The 6,000-nt window shown below is 39.1% G+C and overlaps 1 protein-coding gene across 2 annotated transcripts in view; it reads right to left on the reverse strand.

Annotated features, from left to right (window-relative positions):
- HNF4G (hepatocyte nuclear factor 4 gamma) overlaps nt 1-5,621 on the reverse strand; it is a 166,834-nt gene extending 161,213 nt beyond the window's left edge. For both annotated transcript variants that reach the window (XM_044293880.1, XM_044293879.1), the window contains exon 1: nt 5,479-5,621. The gene's annotated coding sequence lies outside the window, so the exon portion shown is untranslated. The remainder of the gene's footprint in view (nt 1-5,478) is intronic.
- Between the last annotated feature and the right edge of the window lie 379 nt (nt 5,622-6,000).

Consider the following 6,000-nt stretch of genomic DNA (forward strand, 5'->3'; position numbering starts at 1 on the left):
GAAATTGCTAAATTGGGAATTGTACTTCAACCCAGAACAAAAAATGTGCTTTGACGGACACTAAATATCTTGCCCAGCAACAACAGTACAGCGGTGGGTAACGAGAGATTTAGAGGGATTTAAATTTGAGGCCTAGTATTTAGGCGCTGGGTCACCGGTATGGATTTAGTGACAGAATTAGACTTGGAAATGCACAGAAGCGTGTGTGTGAAGTTATTCTGAATGACCCTATGTGCACCTTCAATATTATATACCCTTTTAGGGATAGATTTCAAATAGCTCTGATATAGCAGAAACCACTAAATTATGAAATTGCTAAATTGGGAATTGTACTTCAACCCAGAACAAAAAATGTGCTTTGACGGACACTAAATATCTTGCCCAGCAACAACAGTACAGCGGTGGGTAACGAGAGATTTAGAGGGATTTAAATTTGAGGCCTAGTATTTAGGCGCTGGGTCACCGGTATGGATTTAGTGACAGAATTAGACTTGGAAATGCACAGAAGCGTGTGTGTGAAGTTATTCTGAATGACCCTATGTGCACCTTCAATATTATATACCCTTTTAGGGATAGATTTCAAATAGCTCTGATATAGCAGAAACCACTAAATTATGAAATTGCTAAATTGGGAATTGTACTTCAACCCAGAACAAAAAATGTGCTTTGACGGACACTAAATATCTTGCCCAGCAACAACAGTACAGCGGTGGGTAACGAGAGATTTAGAGGGATTTAAATTTGAGGCCTAGTATTTAGGCGCTGGGTGACAGGTATGGGTTTAGTGACAGAATTAGACTTGGAAATACACAGTAGCGGGTGTGTGTGAAGTTATTCTGAATGACCCAATGTGCACCTTCAATATTATATACCCTTTTAGGGATAGATTTCAAATAGCTCTGATATAGCAGAAACCACTAAATTATGAAATTGCTAAATTGGGAATTGTACTTCAACCCAGAACAAAAAATGTGCTTTGACGGACACTAAATATCTTGCCCAGCAACAACAGTACAGCGGTGGGTAACGAGAGATTTAGAGGGATTTAAATTTGAGGCCTAGTATTTAGGCGCTGGGTCACCGGTATGGATTTAGTGACAGAATTAGACTTGGAAATGCACAGAAGTGTGTGTGTGAAGTTATTCTGAATGACCCTATGTGCACCTTCAATATTATATACCCTTTTAGGGATAGATTTCAAATAGCTCTGATATAGCAGAAACCACTAAATTATGAAATTGCTAAATTGGGAATTGTACTTCAACCCAGAACAAAAAATGTGCTTTGACGGACACTAAATATCTTGCCCAGCAACAACAGTACAGCGGTGGGTAACGAGAGATTTAGAGGGATTTAAATTTGAGGCCTAGTATTTAGGCGCTGGGTCACCAGTATGGATTTAGTGACAGAATTAGACTTGGAAATGCACAGAAGCGTGTGTGTGAAGTTATTCTGAATGACCCTATGTGCACCTTCAATATTATATACCCTTTTAGGGATAGATTTCAAATAGCTCTGATATAGCAGAAACCACTAAATTATGAAATTGCTAAATTGGGAATTGTACTTCAACCCAGAACAAAAAATGTGCTTTGACGGACACTAAATATCTTGCCCAGCAACAACAGTACAGCGGTGGGTAACGAGAGATTTAGAGGGATTTAAATTTGAGGCCTAGTATTTAGGCGCTGGGTCACCGGTATGGATTTAGTGACAGAATTAGACTTGGAAATGCACAGAAGCGTGTGTGTGAAGTTATTCTGAATGACCCTATGTGCACCTTCAATATTATATACCCTTTTAGGGATAGATTTCAAATAGCTCTGATATAGCAGAAACCACTAAATTATGAAATTGCTAAATTGGGAATTGTACTTCAACCCAGAACAAAAAATGTGCTTTGACGGACACTAAATATCTTGCCCAGCAACAACAGTACAGCGGTGGGTAACGAGAGATTTAGAGGGATTTAAATTTGAGGCCTAGTATTTAGGCGCTGGGTCACCGGTATGGATTTAGTGACAGAATTAGACTTGGAAATGCACAGAAGCGTGTGTGTGAAGTTATTCTGAATGACCCTATGTGCACCTTCAATATTATATACCCTTTTAGGGATAGATTTCAAATAGCTCTGATATAGCAGAAACCACTAAATTATGAAATTGCTAAATTGGGAATTGTACTTCAACCCAGAACAAAAAATGTGCTTTGACGGACACTAAATATCTTGCCCAGCAACAACAGTACAGCGGTGGGTAACGAGAGATTTAGAGGGATTTAAATTTGAGGCCTAGTATTTAGGCGCTGGGTCACCGGTATGGATTTAGTGACAGAATTAGACTTGGAAATGCACAGAAGCGTGTGTGTGAAGTTATTCTGAATGACCCTATGTGCACCTTCAATATTATATACCCTTTTAGGGATAGATTTCAAATAGCTCTGATATAGCAGAAACCACTAAATTATGAAATTGCTAAATTGGGAATTGTACTTCAACCCAGAACAAAAAATGTGCTTTGACGGACACTAAATATCTTGCCCAGCAACAACAGTACAGCGGTGGGTAACGAGAGATTTAGAGGGATTTAAATTTGAGGCCTAGTATTTAGGCGCTGGGTGACAGGTATGGGTTTAGTGACAGAATTAGACTTGGAAATACACAGTAGCGGGTGTGTGTGAAGTTATTCTGAATGACCCAATGTGCACCTTCAATATTATATACCCTTTTTGGGATAGATTTCAAATAGCTCTGATATAGCAGGAACCACTAAATTATGAAATTGCTAAATTGGGAATTGTATTTCAACCCAGAACAAGAAATGTGCTTGAACGGACACTAAATAACTCGCCCAGCTACAGCACTAGGGACAGATTTAGCTGGATATAAATTTGAGGCCTAGTATTTAGGCGCTGGGTGACCGGTATGGATTTAGTGACAGAATTAGACTGGGATATGGCCAAAAAATAAACAGACTATTGCTGGTTAAATGCACTTGGTGTGACAGCTTCACCCTGATGTAGGCTTTAGCCAAAAAACAACCACACCATTGAGGGTTAAATGCACTTGGTGACAGGCGCAGCTTGCCCCTGATTTTGTATATGGCCAAAAAATGAACAGACTATTGCTGGTTAAATGCACTTGGTGTCACAGCTTGACCAACCACACTACTGAGGGTTAAATGCACTTGGTGACGGGCGCAGCTTGCCCCTGATGTAGTATATGGCCAAAAAATAAACAGACTATTGCTGGTTAAATGCACTTGGTGTGACAGCTTCACCCTGATGTAGGCTTTAGCCAAAAAACAACCACACCATTGAGGGTTAAATGCACTTGGTGACAGGCGCAGCTTGCCCCTGATTTTGTATATGGCCAAAAAATGAACAGACTATTGCTGGATAAATGCACTTGGTGTGACAGCTTCACCCTGATGTAGGCTTTAGCCAAAAAACAACCACACCATTGAGGGTTAAATGCACTTGGTCGCAGCTTGTGCTGGCGCACCACAAGACACAAAATGGCCGCCGATCACCCCAGAAAAATGAGACTGACAAACGGTCTGTGCAGCCTAAAAACAGTGAGCAATTGAGGATCAGCAGCTCAATGATCCACAGCTGCAGATCGATCAGTTAATCAAGTCCTTTGGAGGAGTTAATCTGCCTAATCTCGCCCTACTGTCGCAGCCGCAACCTCTCCCTACGCTAATCAGAGCAGAGTGACGGGCGGCGCTATGTGACTCCAGCTTAAATAGAGGCTGGGTCACATGGTGCTCTGGCCAATCACAGCCATGCCAATAGTAGGCATGGCTGTGATGGCCTCTTGGGGCAAGTAGTATGACGCTTGTTGATTGGCTGCTTTGCAGCCTTTCAAAAAGCGCCAAGAAAGCGTCACAAAAGCGCGAAGAAAGCGACGAACACCGAACCCGAACCCGGACTTTTACGAAAATGTCCGGGTTCGGGTCCGTGTCACGGACACCCCAAAATTCGGTACGAACCCGAACTATACAGTTCGAGTTCGCTCATCCCTAGTTTTAAACAATAAAATTATTTTTGAAACAAAAAATGTTGTTTGTATATTAGGGCCACGTTGACCATGAATGGTGAGGTTATTTGTGCCCTCTATGGTGGCATTATATAGACATTACATGACATCTGTGTGGGCACTGTCTGGTGGTATTATTTGTATGTCAGTTATTGGGACACAACAGGTCACTGTCATTTTGGCACAGCATTCTGGTACATTTTGAGCACTCCATAGTGGTACCATATTGCCACAATGTATTTATTATGTTATTGTTGCAGTTGGCAATTTTTGGAGGGCAATGCTGGTCATTTTTAAAAATAGCGTATCTGCTTTTTATAAACTTGCCCATTTTACAAAAAGGTTAGAAGACCCTGTGGGATGTTTTTGTCCAAAACTTTAATCAAGCTCTTCTAATGTCCATCCTCACTTACGTCTAATGTGTCATTGCTATTAAACGTGAGTCAGCTTCTTCTGGAACGCCTATAATATGCACTGTATCTCAGTGACATTCAACCCACCATACTAAACAAGAGGCATAAAAAGTTATAAACCATATATCTTCCATAATGAAATATTTCAATGGAATCTCTGTAGAAATCATTCAGTAAGCACTGCTGGATTGATACATTGAAACCTATCGCACATCCTGAGTTATGAAAAGGTGTAAACATTATGTCGAAGGGTGTTCCTCTTTTTGTGTAAGCAGGGAGTTGGCTTAGATTCTTAGAAAAAATAGCAAGTATTATAGAATAGAATAGTATTTAAAACCAGATAAACAGAGAAATACATTTTCTTGATCACTTCACTTTTGTCTAAGAAACACAGTTATGAAGTAACAATAGAAAACACACTACTACTACTCAAAAATCTTTTTCATTGTCATCAATAACTCTATATATTTGCTGTGAATGAACAAAAATATAGGCAAGCTCTAATGACTGCGAAATCTCCCTGTGTGTGGCCAACTGTATAATGGTTAAAATATCACAGTCTCTACAATCTGGAATGTGTTGACATATATAGCAGACATATTGTCAGATATATGTCTGCTATATACTGCTGCTTTATTCAGGATTACACTTTTACGAATAATCTTCTTCCAAATCTTTTTATTTTTATTTTAAGAAAGAATTTGAAAAATGATTAAAAAAAATACAGAAATAAAATAAATACAGTAAAAAAAAATTTTGAAAAGAAATATTTTTTTCATTTTTTAAAATATAATAACTGCACGCATATTTTGTACTGGCTACAATATGTGAAAGGGTAAAAACAGCATGAGCAAATGATCGTACAGATCTGTGTCAGAGAAGTCACGTGACAAATCTCGCTGAAAGAAGCACAAAAACATGCTTCAATAAACACCGAATATCTTTCCCAGAATATTCTAGGTTCTAGCACATGATTATTTTGCTTCGCTTTAACCCTTTTAAGTTTCTTTTTTTTTTTTCACTAACCTTTTTAAATCGTCTTCTGATCACAAACACTTCATGCTCACAGTTCACTTTCTTCGCAGAATAAAGAACAATGGTGTCAGCTTTTTGAGGGTGAAATTTCCCAAACAGGCTGCTATCTCTGCACGCGTTTCTACCATATGCTATAGAATATTACCTTTACTCAATGGCGACAGGGCTGCCTACCATCAGATCGATTTACTAAACAAACTAAAAACGTGGGTGGGGATGTTAAACAGTAACTACCGTAGTAAACCACAGGGAAAAATGAAAGCTACCAGTATTGCACGGTCTATCTTTAAGGAAACTGACTTAGAGATGACTAAAATGCAGGTTGGTGGGATAAGAGCCGAGTTGTGGGAAATTGTTCTTGTTATTTTATATCTACAGGAATAGATTACAACAGTATACAGCAGTATACTATTAGTGGCATTAGAAGAAATGTCTATTTTTCACATTGTTAGGCAGAGTTTTGGCAAGAACCTAATATTGTATTGCAGTGATATGTGAGTGATTAAAGAAGTG

This window comes from Bufo gargarizans, chromosome 5 (genome assembly GCF_014858855.1).
Source record: "Bufo gargarizans isolate SCDJY-AF-19 chromosome 5, ASM1485885v1, whole genome shotgun sequence".
In the NCBI taxonomy this organism is placed as follows: Eukaryota; Metazoa; Chordata; class Amphibia; order Anura; family Bufonidae; genus Bufo; species Bufo gargarizans.